General features: G+C 50.2%; 1 long non-coding RNA gene across 1 annotated transcript; it reads left to right on the top strand.

Annotated features, from left to right (window-relative positions):
* Positions 1-4,380: 4,380 nt before the first annotated feature.
* Positions 4,381-14,686, top strand: LOC116578497. The gene is made up of 4 exons (XR_004280908.1): positions 4,381-6,531; positions 7,514-7,664; positions 11,503-11,636; positions 13,457-14,686. It is a non-coding gene; the product is annotated as an uncharacterized LOC116578497 (long non-coding RNA).
* Positions 14,687-20,701: the final 6,015 nt, after the last annotated feature.

Here is a 20,701-nt window from a genome sequence, read left to right on the forward strand (position 1 = left end):
CTTAAAAATAAAAATCTTAAAAATAAGTAGACGAAAGTGGACAGACGGCCCTGAATGCTGAGCCTGGAAGCTGCGTTTTCCTGTGAAAAGTGGCTTCTCCAGCAGGCTCCCCGGAGCCCAGCTGAGCAATCCAGCCGTGCCTTGGAGGCATGGGGTGGGGAGGGGGGGAGCAGGCAAAGTGGTTCAGTCAGAACTCGAAAAGAATTTAGACACATGGCTCTATATTAAATGTTCTGCAAGCCTTGCATTTGACTCCAAGAATATCCATGCTGGTTTTCCTGCCAGAAAAACGGATTTTAAGAACTAACTATCCTGTGCCAATGGTGCCCGGGAAGATGGACCATGGTTAGCCAGGGTTATCCTCAGCCCAGTCTGAGAATGACACTGAGAGCAATGGAGGCTGTGGCGGGGGGGGGGGGGGGGGGGGGGGGGGGGGGGGGGTTCTCCCCCTCTCCCCTGGGAGTGGTGCCATCATCCCTGTGTCTTAGGGAGATTGCCCTGGATCCCAAAGGCAGCAAAATGGAAACAAGAGAGTTGTAGTGAGCTTTCAGGGCCCTCTGGCCAAAGGTTTCACTATGGGAATGGACTGCTGTCCATTCCCGTGTCCTGTGTCTTGGCCTGGGTGGAAGGCATGTGTGCAGGACAGTGTGCGGGGGACAGTGGGGTGGCTCATGTTCCAGCCCATTCCTTGCTAGCTCAGAAATTTCAGCAACCTGCATCCCTCTGGTTTCCTAGTCCCTAAATGGGGATCATCTTACCTCCTGGGGGTGGTGGTGGTGGATAGCAGGACTGCCTCCCACCCCCATCACACGACCCTAAATCAGGGAAAGCTGCTTCCGCTGTCTGCAATGCCTTTCCCTCCCTGCTGCGGCCTCCCCGCTGCTTCCCAAGGGAGTTCCCAAGTCAGGTGGGACCCCTGAGTAGCCACACCTGCTGAGACCACAAACCCGGCTTTCTGCCCCTCCCACTCCATCATTAGCACAACCGTCCCGACCTGGTTCTCCACCTGTTAAAACCATCGAAGCTCAGCTGCTGTCACTTGCATTACTCATCCTCGGGGTTCGCAGCCGGGAGTGGAACGGAAAGTATTTTGTCCCCAGTTTGCAGCTGGAGAGCCAGAGCTTGGAAAAGCCCCAGGTCACAGTCATCCCTGGAATCCAGGTTCTTGGGTGGGGTACTTCTTTGGGACTTGTTGAATGAATGAATGAGTGCCTGCTTGCATGCATAGATGAGAAACACTTCCCCCATCAGCCCTCTTTCTTTGGGGGAAGGGGTAGGCATCATTTTCTAGCTCTCCAGGTTGGAATGTTGTCTGGAGATTAATTTAAAAATTCCATATATATTTATCAGGCGGAATGGAGCATAGTACAGTGATTCAGAGGAGGGACTGTGACCCAAAGGGCCTGGGTTCAAATCCTGGCTCTATCTCCTCTTAGCTGTGTGACCTTTTTAAGTTTTTAAATTTTTTAAATTTATATTTATTTATCTGACCCAGAGAGACACAGCAAGAGACAACACAAAAGGGGAATAGGAGAGGGAGAAGCAGGCTCCAATGGGGGCTCGATCCCGGGACCGTGGGATTGTGACCTGAGCCGAAAGAGACACTTAATGACTGTTAATGACTGAGCCACCCAGGTGCCCCTAGCTGTGTGATCTTGAGATAGCTATTTAACCTCTCTGAGTCTCAGTATCTCTGTATAATGAGGGGAAGGTGATAATAGAATAAAAGAAAAAACCAGCCTCTACCTTAGAAGGTAGATTGGTTAAAAAGCACTCTGTAGTTGTAGTAAGCACTACGATTTATTAAATATTAATATATTAATAATATAATATTAATATTAAATTTAAAAAACTATTTATTAAAAAAACAGACCCTCAGGGCTCCTAGGCGGTTGGTTAAGCATCTGCCTTTGGCTCAGCTCATGATCCCAGAGTCCTGGGATCAAGCCCCACATTGGGCTCCCTGCTCAGCGGGAAGCCTGCTTCTCCCTCTGCCTGTTGCTCCCACTGCTTGTGCTCTCTCTCTGTCAAATCAATCAATTAAAAAAAAATCTTTAAAAAAAAACCAAATATGTAAACAGACCCTCTTCTCTTCTAAATTTTATTTTTAATTTTTTTAAAGATTTTATTTCTTTATTTGATAGAGAGATACACAGTGAGAGAGGGAACACACGTAGGGGGAATGAGAGAGGGAGAAGCAGGCTTCCCGCAGAGCAGGGAGCCCGAAGTGGGGCTCGATGTGGGGCTCCATCCCGAGACCCCGGGATCATGACCCTAGCCGAAGGCAGACGCTTAACGACTGAGCCACCCAGGCGCCGCGTCACTTCTAAATTTCAATAGATAAACCCATATGATGTACTAGGCACTGGGGATACATAGAGAAAGAAACCGCTACATTTAGTAAGGGCTTAATTATTACCTAAATTCCGTTTTCCCTCTACTCCACGGGGTAGAAGCATTTATCAACCCCCTTTTATAGTTGCCACATGAAGCTCAGAAAGGTTGTTACTTGCCCAAAGCCACACAGCTGAACTTGAACTCGGGGTTTATCTCAAGACAGATATTCTTAACCCCAACTGGTTGGCGTCTTAAGATTTTATTTATTTATTTACTTGACAAAGAGAGCACAGGCAGAGGGAGCATCAGGGAGAGAGAGAAGAGAGCAGAGAGCCCTACGCGGCCAGATCCCAGGACCCTGAGATCATGATCTGAGCCAAAGGCAGACGCTTTACCCACTGAGCCACCCAGGAACCCCTGGCGCGCCTCTTCGTCCCTACCCTCAAGGGGCTTCCACTCTCTGATGGGGAAACAGACCCTGGACAAAGGGCACAAAGAAGAAACAGCATGTCAGACAACCGCTGTGGAGGATTTGGTGAAGGGCAGAGACAGGACATGGAGAAGTAAGCACCGGCTGGCTGGGCTGCAGGGAAGCTAAGAAGCAGACAGTACGTTCCGAGGTGAGACCTTTTGGTGGTCGGAGTGGGACTGACTCTCTGTAGCAAAGGATTGGGGGCTTAGAGCCGTGCACGCGCGCAAACTCTAGGGGGCGCTGTTTGGCGCTGAGCTGGGCAGCCAGACGTGGCGGAAGCCTTAATGGGAGGCGGGGCCGCCTTCTGGGGTGGGGTCGTGTGTGTTCGCAGGCAGGAAGACCCCGCGGGGACTGCCAGGTTCCTTTTACATCATTTTGCGGGTTGCTCATGACTCAGGACTTTTTTTTTTTTTTAAAGATTTTATTTATTTATTTGACAGAGAGAGATCACAAGTAGATGGAGAGGCAGAGAGAGAGAGAGAGAGAGAGGGAAGCAGGCTCCCTGCTGAGCAGAGAGCCCGATGTGGGACTCGATTCCAGGACCCGGAGATCATGACCTGAGCCGAAGGCAGCGGCTTAACCCACTGAGCCACCCAGGCGCCCAGGACTCAGGACTTTTGACCACCAATGTGGAGGCAACAGGGGGTGCCTGAGCCCGGAGTGGAGGGGGATTCCACCCGCCCGGATATCCTGCCCTGCGTCCCACAGTGTCCCACAGTCGTGTGAGGGAGGCAGGGAGGGAGAGAGAGAGAATGTGTGTGTGTGAGAGAGAGAGAGAGAGAGAGAGAGGCTCCTACCTTGTAGCCACTCCATAACATTTTGTTAAAAGACTAGATGGGTGGATGGGTGGATGGAGAGGGGTGGAACCCTTCTCTCAGCCCCTCTTTCATCGAGGGAGGGGTAGACCTCGCTCTCCCACTCTCCAGGTTGGAATGTTGCCTGGGTACAGAAAACAAAAGAGCACAAAGCATTTTGGTGGGAGGAGAAGGACTCCGAATTGTTATTGCTCAGCAATTTTTACAGCTGAAAAGTTGCTTCCCGGCTTTAGGGAACCCACAGGATATTATTAGGATTGGGTTATCCATGGCATAGAAAATGTAAGAGCAATTGGGGTGAGGAAAAAAAATTCATTAAAAATTTTTTTTCATGGGGCGCCTTGGGTGGCTCAGTTGGTTAAGTGTCCGCCTTCAGCTCAGGTCATGATCTCAGGGTCCTGGGATCAAACCCCACATCTGGGCTCCCTGCTCAGGGAGGAGTCAGCTTCTCCCTCTGCCTCTACTCCCCCACTCCCCCACTCATGCTCTCTCTCTCTCAAATAAATAAATCTTTTAAAAAAAATTCTCCCCTGGGGCGCCTGGGTGGCTCAGAGGGTTAAGCCTCTGCCTTTGGCTCAGGTCATGATCTCAGGGTCCTGGGATCGAGCCCCACATCAGGCTCTCTGCTTGGCGGGGAGCCTGCTCCCCCCCCCCCTGCCTGCCTCTCTGCCTACTTGTGATCTCTGTCTGTCAAATAAATAAATAAATAAATAAAATCTTTAAAAAAAAAAAAATTCTCCCCAAAAATCTCTCCCTGAAACTTTCTGTGTGTGTGGAAGTTTCTGGGACAGTCATGTCTTTACTTCCCAGGACCGCGCTTTGGTAGGGACACTGAGGATGCCCCCCAACAGGGGCCTCTGAGGATTAAACCCCCGTGATCAGATGCAACTGCATAGAATTTCCTTCAGTCCTCACTACCACACCGAATGGGAGGGAGACCCGGGAGGGAGACGTCCTGATTTTACAGAGGAGGAAAGGGGGTTCAGGAAGGTGATGCGCCTAAAGGGGCCCTGCCTTGAAGGGTCTCCCACCTCCCATCTCTCAGGGCCTGAGGCTCCACTGAGACCAGAAGTTTCTTTAAGGCCTCTTTGGCTCAAGAATGGGCCTTTCAGACCCTGTGCTCTGTTGGCTCAGGGGGCACAGTCAGAGTGAGGTGGGGGCTGGGACTGGCCAGGCTCCATCTGCCTCAGGCCTGGCTTTTTTTCCTCAGAGAGAGAGCCAAAGAAAACCAGGAACAGGCCCAACACCATCTGGAGGGGGACAGAGCTTGGAGACTCTGAGATGGGTGGAAGCAGGGAGTAGCCAAGGGAGCTGGGGAGAGGCAGCCTCAGGGGGGAAGCGTGAGGATACAGAGGACTTCAGAGGTGGTGGAGGCTGAGTGGTGGGGGATTGGGTTCTGGAAAAGGGGTCCCACGTACTCCCCTATCTGGCTCCTCATGGTGTCCTCCTGGAAGGAGGTGGGGGCCCATACCAGCCTCTAGCTTTTCTACCTCTGCCCCTAAAACAAGCCTCCACTCACCTGCTCATCTCCTCTGCCCACCCACCACCCCTACACCCCACTCCCCTCGGGCCAGGGCCGAGCCCTCTTGGGTCCCCTCTGATTCCCCTTCCCCTGGCCTTCCTGGAACCCCGTTCTGTCCAGCCTTGGAGGGTTTTGTGGAGACCTCTGGCCTTGAATCCAACTTTGGGCAATGGATGGGTTCTCAAAGTCTTGGGGAGCTTATCATGGGGATCTGGGGGACTCAGGCTTCTTTAGTCCCTACTGGCAGGCATATTCCCATCCCCTTTTTCTCCCGACTTCTATTTTGTCTGGCTTCATGGGAGGAGAAAGCACGTAGAGGACAAAGGGCCAGGGGCCTGGAGATGGAGGTGTTCTGCCTGATGTGTGTGGGGGGTACTCTTCGGTTTTCTGTCTCCCTCAGCTAGCCACCCCCCCCAACCCCAATCACAAAGCCTGGAAAACCAGGGTCACACGAGGTCAGGCCACATCTTTAAAGGCTGTGTCTGCTCTTTGGAAAGCACTCATCTGTTTATACCAACCACAGTGGTAGGGGGTGTGGGGGGGCTATCTGTGTACAATGACAACTGGGGCTGAGTGTGGGAAAGAAGCCTCCACACAGACCTTATTTGTCCATAAACACAGTCAGCTTGTGCCCCCAGGCAGAGAAAAAACAAAGCCACTAAGGACGGGGACTCCTCTCCTACGCCCTGGGAGGGGGCACTCCCAGGCACACCCCCTCCTCCCCACCTGGGCAACTCTCCCTCCTAGGCCACCCAGAGAGTTTCCACAGCAATCTGGGCTGTGTTCTGTAAAGTGTGGTCCCCTAGCCAGGCAGCCCCCTGGAAAAGGACAAGTGTCCTACACCTGTTGGGGGAAGGAGAGGAGAAAGGGAAGGCACACCCCCCACCCCTGCCTGCGCTTGGGCTTCCTGATAGGTCCCACGTTTTCTAGAGCCCTGGATGCTCAGCCAATAGAAGTTTTCTGGCCTTGCCCCACCGCTTTGTGGGTCTGCTTCTGTGCATAAAGGCTGGGGCCCCAGCAGGACAGTCCAGTGAATCTGGCCCAACCCAGTGCTGAGCTCTCTGTTACACAGCTGGCCCTGGCTTTCTTTCCAAGATGCTGTTTTGGCATAACCAGTCAGAGCACCTATGGCCCAGTCCCCGGAAACTGTACCCAGGGTCTCCAAGTGGCTTGCTCAGGTAAGGGCCAGAACCCCTTTCCCTGGCCTCCAAGCATGGTCCTGGTCTGTGCAGCGGGGACAGCCAGGGCCATCAGGTTCAAGTGGAGGGGGCTGGGCCTCCTGGCTCCGGTACCTTTGCAGGTGGAGGAATGGTCCACCCTATGACGTGCGGATGCTTGGTAACACCAGACTGAGTGACGCTACTGCCTGGGCCTGGCTATTGAAGGTAGGTGCAACCCCCTCCCCACCTGGCCAGGGCTAGGAATGACTGACCCTCTGGGCAGGAGGCGAATGTCATCCCTGTGATGTCACTGTCAAGTAGAACCCTCTTGAGACCCCCTTTTATTTTTTATTTTATTTTTTGGAGAGCCCCTTTTACCTCGACCTTCACAGCCACACAGTGGTAGGCAGGCCTTATTGAGGAAAGAGGCCCAGAGAGGTTAAATATTTTCTCAAGGACACAAAGGAACAGATCTGGGATTTAGAAATACATTTACATAGCATTATTCACATGCATGATTCCTTCTCTCCAAAAAAATTATATATTTAGCTCCCATGCATTGCCAGAAACTATTCCATGAGCTAGGGATTCAACAGTAGAGACAGATGTGGTTCCCTTCCTCAGGGAGCTTGCATTCTACTGGGACAAATGCGTGATCAAACAAGTTATATGCAATAACAAATCAATTTACTGATTGTAAATTGAAAAGGGCAGCAAGAAGAGAAACAAGCAGAGTGGCTAGGAGTGGGAAAGGATTAACTCCCCCATTTAATAGATAAGGAAACTGAGGCTCAGGGTGTCTAGGTCACTACCTCAATGTCACAGCTAGTGAGTGGCAGGTGGGCATCTGGACACAGACCTTATGATCTAAGTGCTTATGACTCCTGAGGGTGGGAAGCAAGGTGGGGGCGAAGAATGGGATGGTTGGCTGAACCCAGCTGTGAGAACTGGTTCCCAAATGCCCGGGCACACTGACCTGTGAGCCGTGCCTTCCTGTGTGCCCAGAGTGTGTTGCGTGTGGTTTTCCTGTGATACACATAGCAGCGGCAGCTGGATGGGTACAGGTGGAGGTGGCCAGGAGACAGCATCCTGGACATTGGTGAATGGGGAGGGACCGGGGACCCTTTGGGTCCACTTTCTGGTTTGGGTGGCCATGTGGATGGGGAGGGCTGAGGCTCGCTCCCTGCTTGCTGCCCTGTGCCTGCAGATGTGCCCCTGTCCATGGGGGTGATGGAACCCCAGATGCTGCTCTCACCACTCAACACAGTGGAGTTTCATTGGAACCTCCCAATGCAGTTTGGAGTTTCAAGTTGCAAGTTTCAAATATCTTGAAGTTTCAAGAGGATCTCCCTCTTCTGGTGGGCGAGTCTGAAGCTGGGACTGGGTGGAGGCTGGAGGTCGTTGGGAGTGGCAGCAGGCCTGGTGGGAAAGGAAGGGGAATTTGGGTGGGGCTGAGGAAATAGCAAGAAAAAACCCAGTTCCAGAAAGCACTTTGAAGATAAAATATGGCTAAATGTTTATTGAATCTCACCATAAGGAAGGACTTGTTTTTGTTTCTTTGTGTGTGTGTGTTTAAGATTCCATTTATTTATTTGACAGAGAGCGTGAGAGATCACAAGTAGGCAGAGAGGTGGAAACAGTCTCCCAACATGGGGCTTGATACCAGGATCCTGAGATCAGGGCCAGAGCCAGAGGCAGAGGTTTAACCCACTAAGCCACCCAGGTGCCCCACAAGGAAGTACTTGTTAAACCTGAAAGCAATGGAAGAAGCTAGAAAACTCAGGACGCAGCTTAGCTTCAAAAAAAGTAATGGTCTGGGATGCCTGGGTGGTTCAGTTGGTTAAGCAGCTGCCTTCGGCTCAGGTCATGATCCCGGCGTCCTGGGATCGAGTCCCGCATTGGGCTCCTTGCTCAGCAGGGAGCCTGCTTCTCCCTCTGCCTCTGCCTGCCATTCTGTCTGCCTGTGCTCGCTCTCTCCCCCTCTCTCTCTCTGATAAATAAATAAAATCTTAAAAAAAAAAGTAATGGTCTGCAATACATAGGCAAAATTCAAAGGAGCCATCAAATGGGAAAAATAGTTGTCATATGACATATGTTTATAGCCTCCATATATAAAAAGTTCTCATATATCAATAAGAAAAATAGATAAAAGCTCAATAGAAAAGTAGGCAAAGGATATAAGCAGATAATTTATGCAAGAAGGATACAAATTACATTTAAATGTAGACAGTTCAACTTCAACCTCAGAAAATGCTAATTAAATGCATATATATATATATACACACACACATATATATGGCAAAGACTTTAAAAAAGACTTATTGGTGAAGAAGTAGTCTAGGGAGGCAGACAGCCTCTCTTCTGCTGTCTGCCTGCTGCTCCCTTGTGGTATATTCAATAAACTTCTAGCTCCTTTAAAAAAAAAAAAAGAAGAAGAAAGAAAGTAGTAGTTTGTGCACTCATTCTTTGGTAGAATGACACTTGGGCAAAATTTACTGATTTTATGTTCCTAGAATTCTACCCCATTTTTTTTTAAAAGACTTGTTTATTTATTAATTTATTTGAGAGAGAGTGGCGTGGGGGGTGGCAGAAGAAAAGAGAGTGCCGGGCAGGTTTCATGCCCAGCACGGAGCCCAAAGCAGGACTTGATCTCAAGACCCCGAGATCCTGACCTGAGCCGAAACCAAGAGTCAGATGCTTAACTGGCTGAGCCACCCAGGTGCTTGCCCCTCAGTGTTTCCATTTCAAGAAATTGATCCTACAACAGTGTTCAATAAGTACACAAAGGTATCTTGACCAGCTCTCCATAGCAGCACTCTTCCTCATATTCAAAGATTTTAAACAATCAAGTGCCTGTTGGAAGAGGATTGACTTTTACATAAGTTTGAGTGCAGACATACACTGGAAATTATGTAGCCATTAAAGTGAGGTCTAGGGGCGCTTGGGTGGCTCTGATGGCTAAGCGTCTGCCTTCAGCTCTGGCTGTGATCCCAGGGTCCTGGGATGGTGTCCTGTGGTGGTTCCCTGCTCAACAGGGGAGAGTCTGTTTCTCCCTCTCCTGCTGCCCCTCCCCCCCCAACTCGCTCATTTGCTCTTTCTCGCTAATAAATAAGTAAATAAATCTTTAAAGTAATGGCTAATGAAAAGAAAACTGTTTTCCTATAAGTAAAGAGAAAGCAGAAGACAAACTTGTATTTAAAGTTTGAGATTTCCATTTGATTAAAAAAAAAAATGTGTGTGTGTACACAAGTTGTTTTTCCTTTTTCCTTTCTCTTGCCCAGAGAAAAGGGAGGAAGAAAGGATCTTTGAGTATTAAGTGCTGTGTCTGAGAGGTGGTGTGATGGGATGCCTGTATTCCTTACTCTGTGTCAGAGTCCTCCACATTTTCTAGGTTGACTAGGTTTCCCTTTATAATCCAACAATATTGTCAAAAGTCCCCTGTGTGTCCCTCTTTTGAGTGCTCACCATGGTGTAAGCACCTGGACTGGAAGGTCAGGTGGATGTGGCACAATTTCATTTCCCTTCCTTGGTGACCTTGCCTGGGTGACATGATCTTTGTTTCCCCAACCTTTCAAGTTCTTCTCAGGATTGTGGGAGGGTTATAGTGGGGAGTGGGGGTAAACAGAGGGGAAGACCCTGCTGGCCCTTGGAATCCCAGTACCAGGCAGAACACAGGCTGTAGGCTGTGTGGGGTGCAGGCTGGGAAGGCTTCCTGGAATAGGCTCTTTGATTTAGCAAATAAAACACAGGACACTCAGTTAAATTTCTATTTTATTTTTATTTATTATTATTATTTTTTTAAGATTTTATTTATTTATTTGAGAGAGAAACAGTGAGAGAGAGCATGAGCGAGGAGAAGGTCAGAGGGAGAAGCAGACTCCCCATGGAGCTGGGAGCCTGATGCGGGACTCGATCCCGGGACTCCGGGATCATGACCTGAGCCGAAGGCAGTCGTCCAACCAACTGAGCCACCCAGGCGTCCCAATTTGTTTATTATTTTTAAATGGATATTTTTCTTTTTTAAAATTTAATTTCTTTTCAGTGTAACAGAATTCATTGTTTATGCACCACACCCAGTGCTCCATGCAATACGTGCCCTCCATAATACCCACCACCAGGGTCCCCCAACCTCCCACCCTTTAAATGGATTTTTTAAAAAGATTTTATTTCTTTATTTGTCAGAGAGAGAGAGAGAGAGAGAGAGAGAGAGGAACAGACAGACCACAAGCGGGGGCGGGTGGCAGGCAGAGGGAGTGGGAGAAGCAGGCTCCTTCCTGGTTGAGCAACCAACCAGATGTTGGACTTGACCCCAGGACCCTGATCATGACCTAAGCCAAAGGCACATGTTTAACCAACTGAGCCATCCACGCATCCCTAAGTTTCTATTTTAGATAAGAACTTGTTAGTATAAGAATGTTTCATGGGGTGTGTGGGGGAGAATATCCCATAAAATATTTGAGATATATTTATACTAAATTATTTGTTGTTTACCTGAAATTCAAATTTAATGGGGCATCCTGTATTTTAACTGGCAGTTCTACCCTGGAATGGGACGTTTTGTCTTAGATAGGAGCAGAATTGCTTTCCTGGTAGAAGATTCTAGGGAGAACTATATTCAAGTGTGTTGGGGGCCATGATTAGACCGGGGAGGTGGGTCAGTGTGTTGGCTGATAAAAGAGAGAGATACAGAGAGAGAGAGAGTGTGCACAATCATCCAAAAAGGCCTTGACTTGACTCTTTTTTTTTTTAAATATTTTATTTATTTATTTGACAGACAGAGATCACAAGCAGGCAGAGAGGCAGACAGAGAGAGGAGGAAGCAGGCTCCCTGCTGAGCAGAGAGCCAATGCAGGGCTTGATCCTAGGATCCTGGGATCATGACCTGAGCCAAAGGCAGAGGCTTTAACCGACTGAGCCACCCAGGTATCCCTTGACTTGACTCTTTAAGGGGCTCAGATCTAAGGGTCAGGAACTTTGCTTCTCATCCCATAACCATGGGGAGCTACTGAAGGATTTTGAGCAAGGGAAAGAACCTAATAAAGTTATGCATTAAGAAATAAACTCCAGCTGGGGTGGAAGGTTGCTGTGGTGAAAGGCTGACAGGTGACAGGTAGGTACAGTTTGTAGGTGGACTTCTTTGAATGCGGGTGGGACCTGGAGTCACCCTGCTTTCTCTTTGCTTCTTCTTCACCTCAGATTCACTGCATCAGCACCGTGTTTGCTCCTTCCAAGACGGGTGGAGAGAAAGGTGTCCCACCTCCAGATCCACACTTTCAAGGCCAGCAACAGCGCACCTGCACACAGCCGGCTGCCTCGCCAAAGTTTTCAAGGTACAGGCAGGTCCCTGCCCTTCCCTCTCAGGACTGTCACCCTGCTTGGCGGCTGGGTGCACTCCCTCAGCTGCCGCCCCCTACCCTACACACAACGAGATGGAGCTTGAGCTCCTGCTTGCAGCCCCTTTCGTCCTGAGAAGGAGGCAGGTAAAGTGGGGGGCTCTGAACTCCCCTCCTCACTCTCCTGCAGCCCAAAGGAGCTGAACGCAAACTGAAATCAGACGGGGAGAGGCACAGTATCAGGCTGCCCCTGCGGGCCTGGTGTTCACGGAGGTGTGGATGTGGTGGTGGGGTGGGGGGGGGCGCCCAACGGAGGAGAGCAGCTTTGGAGGAAAGATTCTTATTGTACGTGTGGGTAAATTGAGGCCTGAGTGCCGTGGCTACTCCACGATCGATTGTTACAATCCCCTGTGATTGCACCTGCTTCCTGCAAGGACAAGCCGCACTGTCTGCTCCAGTCTCCCGGGCTGCCTCTCCTGCACCCGCCATCGCCCCGCCACACTTGGGCCCCCTCTGCCTGGAGCACTTCCCTTCTTGCTGCTGCTTCTGGCTGGCGGCTCCTGGAAGCTTTCCCTGGCTCCCCCAGCCAGACAGGCTAGTTGACTCTTCCTCTGAGTGGCGTTTTGTCCGGGACTCCTAGGGCGTGGGGACCCTGGTCTGCCTCCCACCAGAAGGAGGGGAGGGAAGAGCCTCCGCTGGCCTCGGGATGTCTAAGCTGAACCTTGCGGCTTGCTTACCCCACAGTGTTGACCGTGCCCAGATCCCAGTGCAGGGCCCGACTAGCCTCTCAGTCCTCTTGCTCTGACCTCTCCGCAGTCGGGCAAGCTCCTGTCCCCAGAGAGGTGCGGTGGGGTGAGCGTGAAGAGCCCCTCAGCCCCGACATCTGGGGAGGGACAGGGTTGAGGTTGCGGCCAAGGGCAAGAGGCTCAGCTCAGTGCCCTTTGGGTAATAAGGGGGGGGGGGCACGACCCCAGCAAGCTCTGCCTCCTAGGGAAGGGTGGGTGGGGCTGGGGGCCGGCTGCACTCCCCACTCTCTGCTCCCCTACGGGCTCTGCTCCTCCCCACCGTTTGCCTTGGATACCTTGCGGGGCAGCCCCGCTGAGGTACGTCTCCCCTTTCCAGTCCCCCCAACCTCTAACTCAAAGCCTTCTCTAGGCTTCAGTGCACTCTTCCAGAATGGGGTGGGCCTGCCTCCTGGTGGACAGAGCTTGTATGGCCACAGATGGCAAAACTGAGAGGACAGGGGTTCTCGGCCAGCAGGATGAGGCTTCGGGCTCTCAGACGTGGGGCCGCCAAGGGCGGGGGGCTGTGTTTCTCCTGCCCCTTGTTCGCACTCTGTGGGCCCATGGTGATAACTGGACTGCCCTCCTTGTGCCTCGGGACCTGAACCCTGGGGCCTCCGTCCTAGCCCTGCAGCAGTGGTTGCATCAGCACCTGTCCTCCAGCTACTACGAGATGCTGACCTACTTCACTGGTGAGGCTGGGGTCTGGTGGGACCCTACCTGAAGGAGACTGAGGGCAGGAAATGTGCCTGTTGCCTGGCTTGCTGTGTGTTCTTCAGCTAACTTCTATTTAGGACTAAGAATTGCCAGACACTATGCCTGCCCGGCTCTCTTGTCCTGTCTCACCCCATGTAATTTATATACTACCCATGAGGATAGGTCTCAGAGAGGTTAAGTGACTTGCCCAAAGACACACAGCTAACAAGCAAGGGGCAGAACTGGGGCTTGAATCCGAGTTTGATCCCCATTTCTGGACATACTTGGGCAGTCTGGAGACTAATGCTGGATTGTGTCCCTTGCCGTGCTTGATTGCAGGCCTCTTTCCGCCGTGTGGCCCTGACTCTGCAGGCACTGATCTGCTGAAGCTTACCCGCCAGGATCTCGTCCAGATCTGCCGGGCTTCGGATGGGATCTGCCCTCTCAGTGCTCTTCGAGCAAATGCTCTTCCTGCTGGGCACTTTCTCTCTGTAGTTGTGTTTACCAACTCAGCTAATGGTTGTGACTCGTGGCATAGTCAAGCTGTAAGGTAACTTAAAGACCATTTAGTCCCATGGCCTCTTTTTACAGAGGAAGAAACTCAGCCCCCCGACAGTGACCTACCTGCTTGAGATCAAGAATAAAGCTGGCAGGGATGAGCTAAAAGGTTAGGCTCCTGTGACCTCCTTTTTCTGGACCCATCCCACCCGCATCACTCCATTTCTGAGGACAGAGATGGATTTTTCTGTCTTCTCTTCCCCCAGGGTCCACCATTCATAAAATGTCTTAAGAAATGAGTGGTGACCTCCCTCCCTGGAGACCTGGCAGGAGTTGGGATCCCTCCCAGGGAGGGGCTGTTAATTTAGGTGTGAAGTGTTGATGTATAAACTTCCCGACCCAGGCCCATTCGTCACCAGCTGACTGACGGCATGTGGCTCAACAGGCCTCTAGGCAAGAGAACAAAGTTCCTAAGAACCCCAGCTCGGGTGACGTTCTGGTCTCTCTCTGCAGGTGGAGATTCAGGTGTGGCTGCTCGGAACATCTTCTTGCCTGGGGAGAGGGTGATCCTCCATCATTCCTGGGACCGAGATGCCTTACCTGGCATTCCTCGGTCTTCCATGACCAGATTAGTCCTCTCCTTCCAAGATGTCCCCTGGGATTATTCCTCCATGTTCCATTTCCTAAACCTATCGTTGTCATTGTCGATATGTGGCATTAGAACATTATAATCCTACTGTATTAGAGTTTCAGTCATTCATATGCCTGGTGGCCCCCCTTTTTAAATTGGGGGCTCCCCTCAGTCTGAGGCCTCCCCAAAGCTGAGAAATAGGTGAGGATTAAATGGATTTATAAACCTTTTTCCTTTACTCCTTCCTGCCCCCGTCCCACAAGAAGCTAATCACCTTGTCCTCTCCTTCCTGGTCTCTGGGGCTCTCTCAGCCGCCCCCGGCCCCCCACCCCCACCCCCGCCACTGATTCCCGCCCTGTGCTGCTCACATCCCCAGGCTTTTATCAAGAGATCTCTCTAGATGAACTCAGCGCTGTGCAGCTGTCTGTGAAGCTGGCTGAGTTCTTGGCCCTCCCAGCCCATGAGATCTGCTGCCTCACCCTGGGGGCGTCTTTGTTCTCCTCAGTGACCAGGTAAGGGAGCCCTGGCTCTCTGCCAGGCCCCACAGCGGCCTTGATCACTGTCCCACCGGAAGCCGCGTGCCCTTCTCCCTGCCCTGGCTTTTTCTGTTTGGCTCGAAGAACAGAACTATCCGAATGACCCCTTCTCCCTGGCAGGTGGTTCAGAATCTTGAGAATGAGTCATACTTTGTGGCTGTGGGGAACAAAGGCAGGGGTTTTAGAGGAGAAAGAAGTCTAGCAGGCCCTAGAAAGGGCAAGATTGTGTTTATTGTCTCCTAAATGGGACTAAAAGATGCTGTGAAGGTGTGTGTTCATGGGGGTGGGGTGGGGCTTGTGCCGTTTTTTCCAGTCAGCTGGTAAACATCTGAATGCCCGTTTTGTTGGTGTCAAAGGGCCAGATCCCTGTGGCTGCAAGGCTGTCTGCCACTGAGGGAGAAAACGTCCCAGTTTCTAGGCCATGGAATAGAACAGAGAGGAAGGTAAGGCCCCCCCCCTCTTTTCTGCCCCCGCCCCCCATCCTGCAAGACAGAAGATGCTTGCTGGACATCACCTGACACAGAGCACCTCTGACCGGCTGCCCTGGGGTTCTCATTATTCAGAGATGCCGGCCCTCTATCCCTCCTACAGGACAGAGGGAGGCTTCCTCAAGTTGGGGGAGGAAGAACACCCGGGTGTGGGAGGTGCACTGCCCGCTGCATGGTTTGGGAGCAGCAGAGAAGCTGTGGTTGGCTTGTCTCACCCCAGTGGTGCCTTTCTCACTGCTTTCAGTGCAGAATCCAGACGGCTACTTCCTGGTTCTTATCTAGGCCCAGGGGCACACGGCTGCAAGAGCCAGAGACTGACACCAGCCTGGTTCTTGGGGGCCCCACATTCACCAGAAGCCTTGTTTAAATCCTCAGCAGCTTCATCGGGCTCAAGGTGAAGCATCATGTCCAACCACTAGAGAGGAGTGGAGCAGCCCCCGGGCCCGTCTCTCTTCTGCTGGCCAGGGCCGTGAGGCACAAAATCTGCCCCTGTGGAGAAGGCGCCTTTGCCCCAAGCAGAGCCGCCCGAACACTGGGTGCAGGGGTTCAGGTTTGTTTAAAATTGTATTCACCCTTCGTTTTTCTTAAAATTAAAAGTTAATTTAAAAAGACACATATGGGGGCGCCTGGGTGGCTCAGTGGGTTAAAGCCTCTGTTTTCAGCTCAGGTCATGATCTCAGGGTCCTGGGATCGAGCCCCGCATCGGGCTCTCTGCTCAGTGGAGAGCCTGCTTCCCCCTCTCTCTCTGTCTGCCTCTCTGCCTACTTGTGATCTCTATCAAATAAATAAATAAAATCTTAAAAAAAAAAAAGACATATATGTTTAATGTGTTAATGCTTGCTCAGTTTTCTTGGTGTTTTGGTCCCTTTGGGGGGAAATGTTCTCTCCTTATAGATGAGGGCAAGGGATGGTGTCTGGGACACAGGAATAAATCAACTTGGCTGTTTTTTTTTTTTCTTTTTTTTCCCAACTAGTTTAGACAAAAGGTAATCACTAAAGCCTCTAAAAGACCATTCAACTATCAAATCACTATGCTTATTTAAAAGTTCTAAAGATGTAGGGGCGCTTGCATGGCTCAGTTAAGCGTCTGCCTTCCACTCAGGACATGATCCTGGAGTCCTGAGACTGAGCCTCCAGTCCTGTCAGGCTCTCTGCTCAGTAGGGAGTCTGCTTCCCCCTTTTCCTCTGCTCCTCTCCCTCCCCCTGCTCATGCTCTCTCTCACTCGCAAATAAATAAAATCTAAAAGAACAAAACAAAAACCCAAACCTTCTAGGGGCGCCTGGGTGGCTCAGTTTGGTTATGCATCTACCTTCAGCTCAGGTCATGATCTCAGGGTCCTCGGATCAGACCTGCCCTGGATCACAACCTGAGCTGAAGGTAGACATTTGACGGACTGAGCCACCCAGATGCCCCTAAAAAATAAAATCTTAAAAAAAAGGGGGGGGATGGGCCATATCTTATTCTGCTTTTTTTTTTTTTTGAAGATTTGAGAGAGCATGCATACACACTTGCGAGAGTGGGGATGGGGTGGAGAGGGTGGGTGCAGAGAGAATCTTAAGCAGACTCCTTGCTGACTCTGGCTCAGAGCTTGATCTCATGTCCTTGAAATCATGACCTGAGCCAAAAACCAAGAGTCAGAAGCTTAACAGACTGTGCCACCCAGGAGCCTGCTTATTTTTTTTTTCATCCCTTTCCCTCTGAATATTATTACTATTGCTATTATTTAAGGATTTATTTATTTGAGAAAGACAGAGTGAGTGAGCGCATGCTAGCAGGGGAAGGAGCAGAGGGAGACTATCCAAGGCAACTCCCCTCTGAGCACGGAGCCCCACACAGGGCTAGAGCTCATGACTCATGAGATCAGAGCCAGCACCAAAACCAAGAGTCCAATGCTCAACTAAGCCACCCAGATGCCCCTTTTAGGAATACTAATAAAAATCCCAAACACTTGAGGGGCAGTTGGTTGAGCCTCCAACTCTTGATTTTGACTCGTGATCTCAGGGTTGTGGGATTGAGTCCCACATTGGCACCACATGCTTAGCCCCGAGTCTGCTGGAGATTCTCTCTCTCCATCCCCCTGCTCTCTATCTAAAAAAAAAAAAAAAAAAAAAAAAAAGGAAAATAAATCTTTAGGATGCCTGGGTGCCTCGGTTGAGTGTCTGCCTTCAGCTCAGGTCATGATCGCAGGGTCCTGGGTTCGATTCCCATGTCAGGCTCTCTGCTTGTTGAGGAGACTGCCTCTTCCTCTCCCCCTGCCTGCTTGTGCATGTGCTCTCTCTCAAATAGGTGAATAAAATCTTTAAAAAATTTTTTAAAAATCCTTAAGGAATTTCAAACACTGAGAAGAGAAAACCCCATATGCATGGAGTGGAATACAGGCCAAGGTACCCTCTTAAAAATACCTGCTTAATTCCTTATTCATCATTTACCTCTGATCATGCCTGTAATTTCGCAGGGCTCCCCAAGGGTGTTTCACAACAGGGTAGATAATGTGAGATTGAAATTCAGGTGCTGACTTGGCCACTGCTCATTTCCACCAAAAGGCGTGGGACCCCACTGCATTAACCTCCGTCTCTCTCTCTCAACCTAGGAGCCCGTAGCACAGACTCAACACTAAAATATTTGTTGATGCAAAGGAAATAAAAGCAGGTAGCAAGTATCTACCATGTGGTGTTATCTCTTTAATCTTCACACTGTGAAGTGTAGGTACTGCTATCTCCACTTTGCCAACGAAGAACAGAGACGGGAGAGTCAACCAGTTGAGGTCATTGTGTGTGGGAGAAGCCGGACACTCTGGCTTGGAGCTTGTGTAACTATTATGCTACTCTTACCATCATTCCTTCTAGTCAAGGAGAGGGCAGTGCTCTCCACAGATAGGGGACTCAGGCTCAACTGCTGCTGTCAATGAATTAAAACAAAGGTTTTTTAGAAACTCTGATTTGTATTATGTATTCTGTTTTTCTCAGAGACAGGTGGAGTTCAGGGTATTAAGTAAAGGTATTAAAAAGGTATTAAGCCTATTAAATAGTAAAGAAAGGGTATTAATTAAAGAATACTAAAAAAAAATAAGGATGCCTAAAAGAAGCGCCTTCATTCAGCCTCAGGAGCCTTTGCAGTTCTGGGGTTCAAGGAAGTTAAGAATCACAGCTCCAAGTCAGGCTATTTCCGCAGCAAAATGAAAAGTCTTCACAGCTTATTTCCTTTAATTACATCATAAAACAAAATTAGAACATACAGGAAACAGTAATAGTTACATAACAATTTACTTTATATATTTATATATAAAAAACATTTTTCTTTTAGTCCAAAGATTTTAAAGCAAAAGGAATCCTCTACTGCCACCTTGGATTTTATTTTAAATAACCCTCCCTCCCCCCATCCTCAAGCGCCAAAAGTATGGGGTGGAAGCAGTCACTTGGACAGCTAATGGAGCCTGGTGCTCAGTCACCGAGTCAGGACCGGGTCAGCCACAGGGAGCGGCTGAGCGAGGGGGGCAGGCCTGGCAGAGGAACAGGGAAGCGGCAGCTCCCCCGCGCTGAGGCCGATAGGCTTCAAGAGGCTTAGGCCACAGCAAGGTTTGGGATCAGGCCCTGCCAGTCAACCATCCTCTGCCTTCCATCCCCTCAGGGGGAGAGGGGTTCAAGGGGGTTAGCTCAGGGATGGAACAGCCTGGTTTGAAGGTAAAAATGTCTCCCGCAGCACCATTTGCCCACCCAGCTCTGTCCTCAGGCAGTCAGGTGGGGGTGGTCCTCCCAGCTGTCTGCCCTCCACACAGGTCTGTGCTCTCAGGGTCACGAAGGTGGGCAAGGCCGAGGGGAGCAGCCAGAAACCGCCTGAGGCAGGTTACCTGGAAACAATTCCTAGTAGGAAAGAGGAGGCAGCCAGGATGGGAGGCAGCTGAAGATTGAGTCATTAAACAGGAATGGAGAAAGGCAAAATGCAGAAGTCCTTTCTCCCCTGGACCGACCAATGGAAGGACTGTAACCCTTCTAACCCTTCGGACTGGGCAGTCACAGATCCTCAGGGGCCAGCTCCGAGAGAGCAGAGGCACAGTGCAAAAACACTAAGCATGTAGCTTCTGCTGAGCCCCGCCCCACGGGTCATGTGTGGTAGAGGTTAGCATGGAGTTTGGGGGTAGGGTGAGGAGGGGAGTAAGAGAAGAAATCTCAGGCTCACCTCCTTCCTGCACTTATTAGAAAGTAACAGTCATCAGAGAAGCACAGGTAAGAAATTATTCTTAAGGGCAGGAAAAAACATGTAAACCCAGAAAAGCAGCAGCAAAGGTTTTACTTTTTACAGGTCTAGCACTAGGAAAGAAAATCATTCAAGTCTTTGGGGGCGAGGCGGGTGGGAGGTAAAGTAATTAATCAAACCATGCCAGTTAGAGAGACTCCTTTATCAAGTTAGGATTTTCTAAGACTTTCGGTTGTCGTTCACTAGTGCCGTAAGAAAAAAAGGACGGAAGGGAGGGAGGGAAGAAGACAGAAATAATGGCTTCAGGGGCTAAGAAGGGTTAGGCTAAGGTAAGAAACACATGTGTGTGAGCAGCAGTGAGACACAGATTTGAATTAGTGAAAGTAAGTAGTTAAGCAACAGTGACAAGCGGAACTTTGTGGGGCAAAGGTTTCTTCTTCCACTTTAATAAAAAAGACATCACTTTGGGCGCCTGGGTGGCTCAGTGGGTTAAGCCGCTGCCTTCGGCTCAGGTCATGATCTCAGGGTCCTGGGATCGAGTCCCGCATCGGGCTCTCTGCTCAGCAGGGAGCCTGCTTCCTTCTCTCTCTCTCTGCCTGCCTCTCAGTGTACTTGTAATTTCTCTCTGTCAAATAAATAAATAAAAATCTTTAAAAAAAAAAAAAGACATCACTTCAAAGATTTCCCTGGGTTCTTGAGGTGTGGCAAAAGAGAAAACGTATGTGTCTGGACACCTCTCTTCTCCCATCACTTCTTGGGATGGGGATTCTCATTCACCGCCTCTTTTGGGGTGCCCATTCCCATCTGGTGACTCTGGTCGGGTGCAGGGTGGGTAGAAGCCCTCCGTGCCGGTGAGAAGGGCATGGAGTTCACTGGACGGAGAGGAAAGCAAATCTACTCAGGCAGGTGTTTCTGCATCTTCAGGACAGAGGCCTGTACCCAAAGCAAAGTGCCCCAGTTCCAGAACTGATTCTCTCCTTTACTTTCAATCTCATCTACCATTTTCCCACCCCAATTCTTCAAAACAAGACACTGAAAAACAGAAAATAGAGTCCATTGATACAGTTCTGGTTGCTCATGGTTCTTTTTCCTAAAAGGGCAGTGAGACACCATGGCTGAACTCAACCCCTTCGAACCAGACTCCACCGAGGGCTTACTCAAAGAACGCATGAGGCAGAGATGGAAGCACGTTACGGAATTTCTCTTAATATCCCACATGTGAGCTTGTCCAAGACA

This window comes from Mustela erminea, chromosome 18, assembly GCF_009829155.1.
Source record: "Mustela erminea isolate mMusErm1 chromosome 18, mMusErm1.Pri, whole genome shotgun sequence".
NCBI classification, from domain to species: Eukaryota; Metazoa; Chordata; class Mammalia; order Carnivora; family Mustelidae; genus Mustela; species Mustela erminea.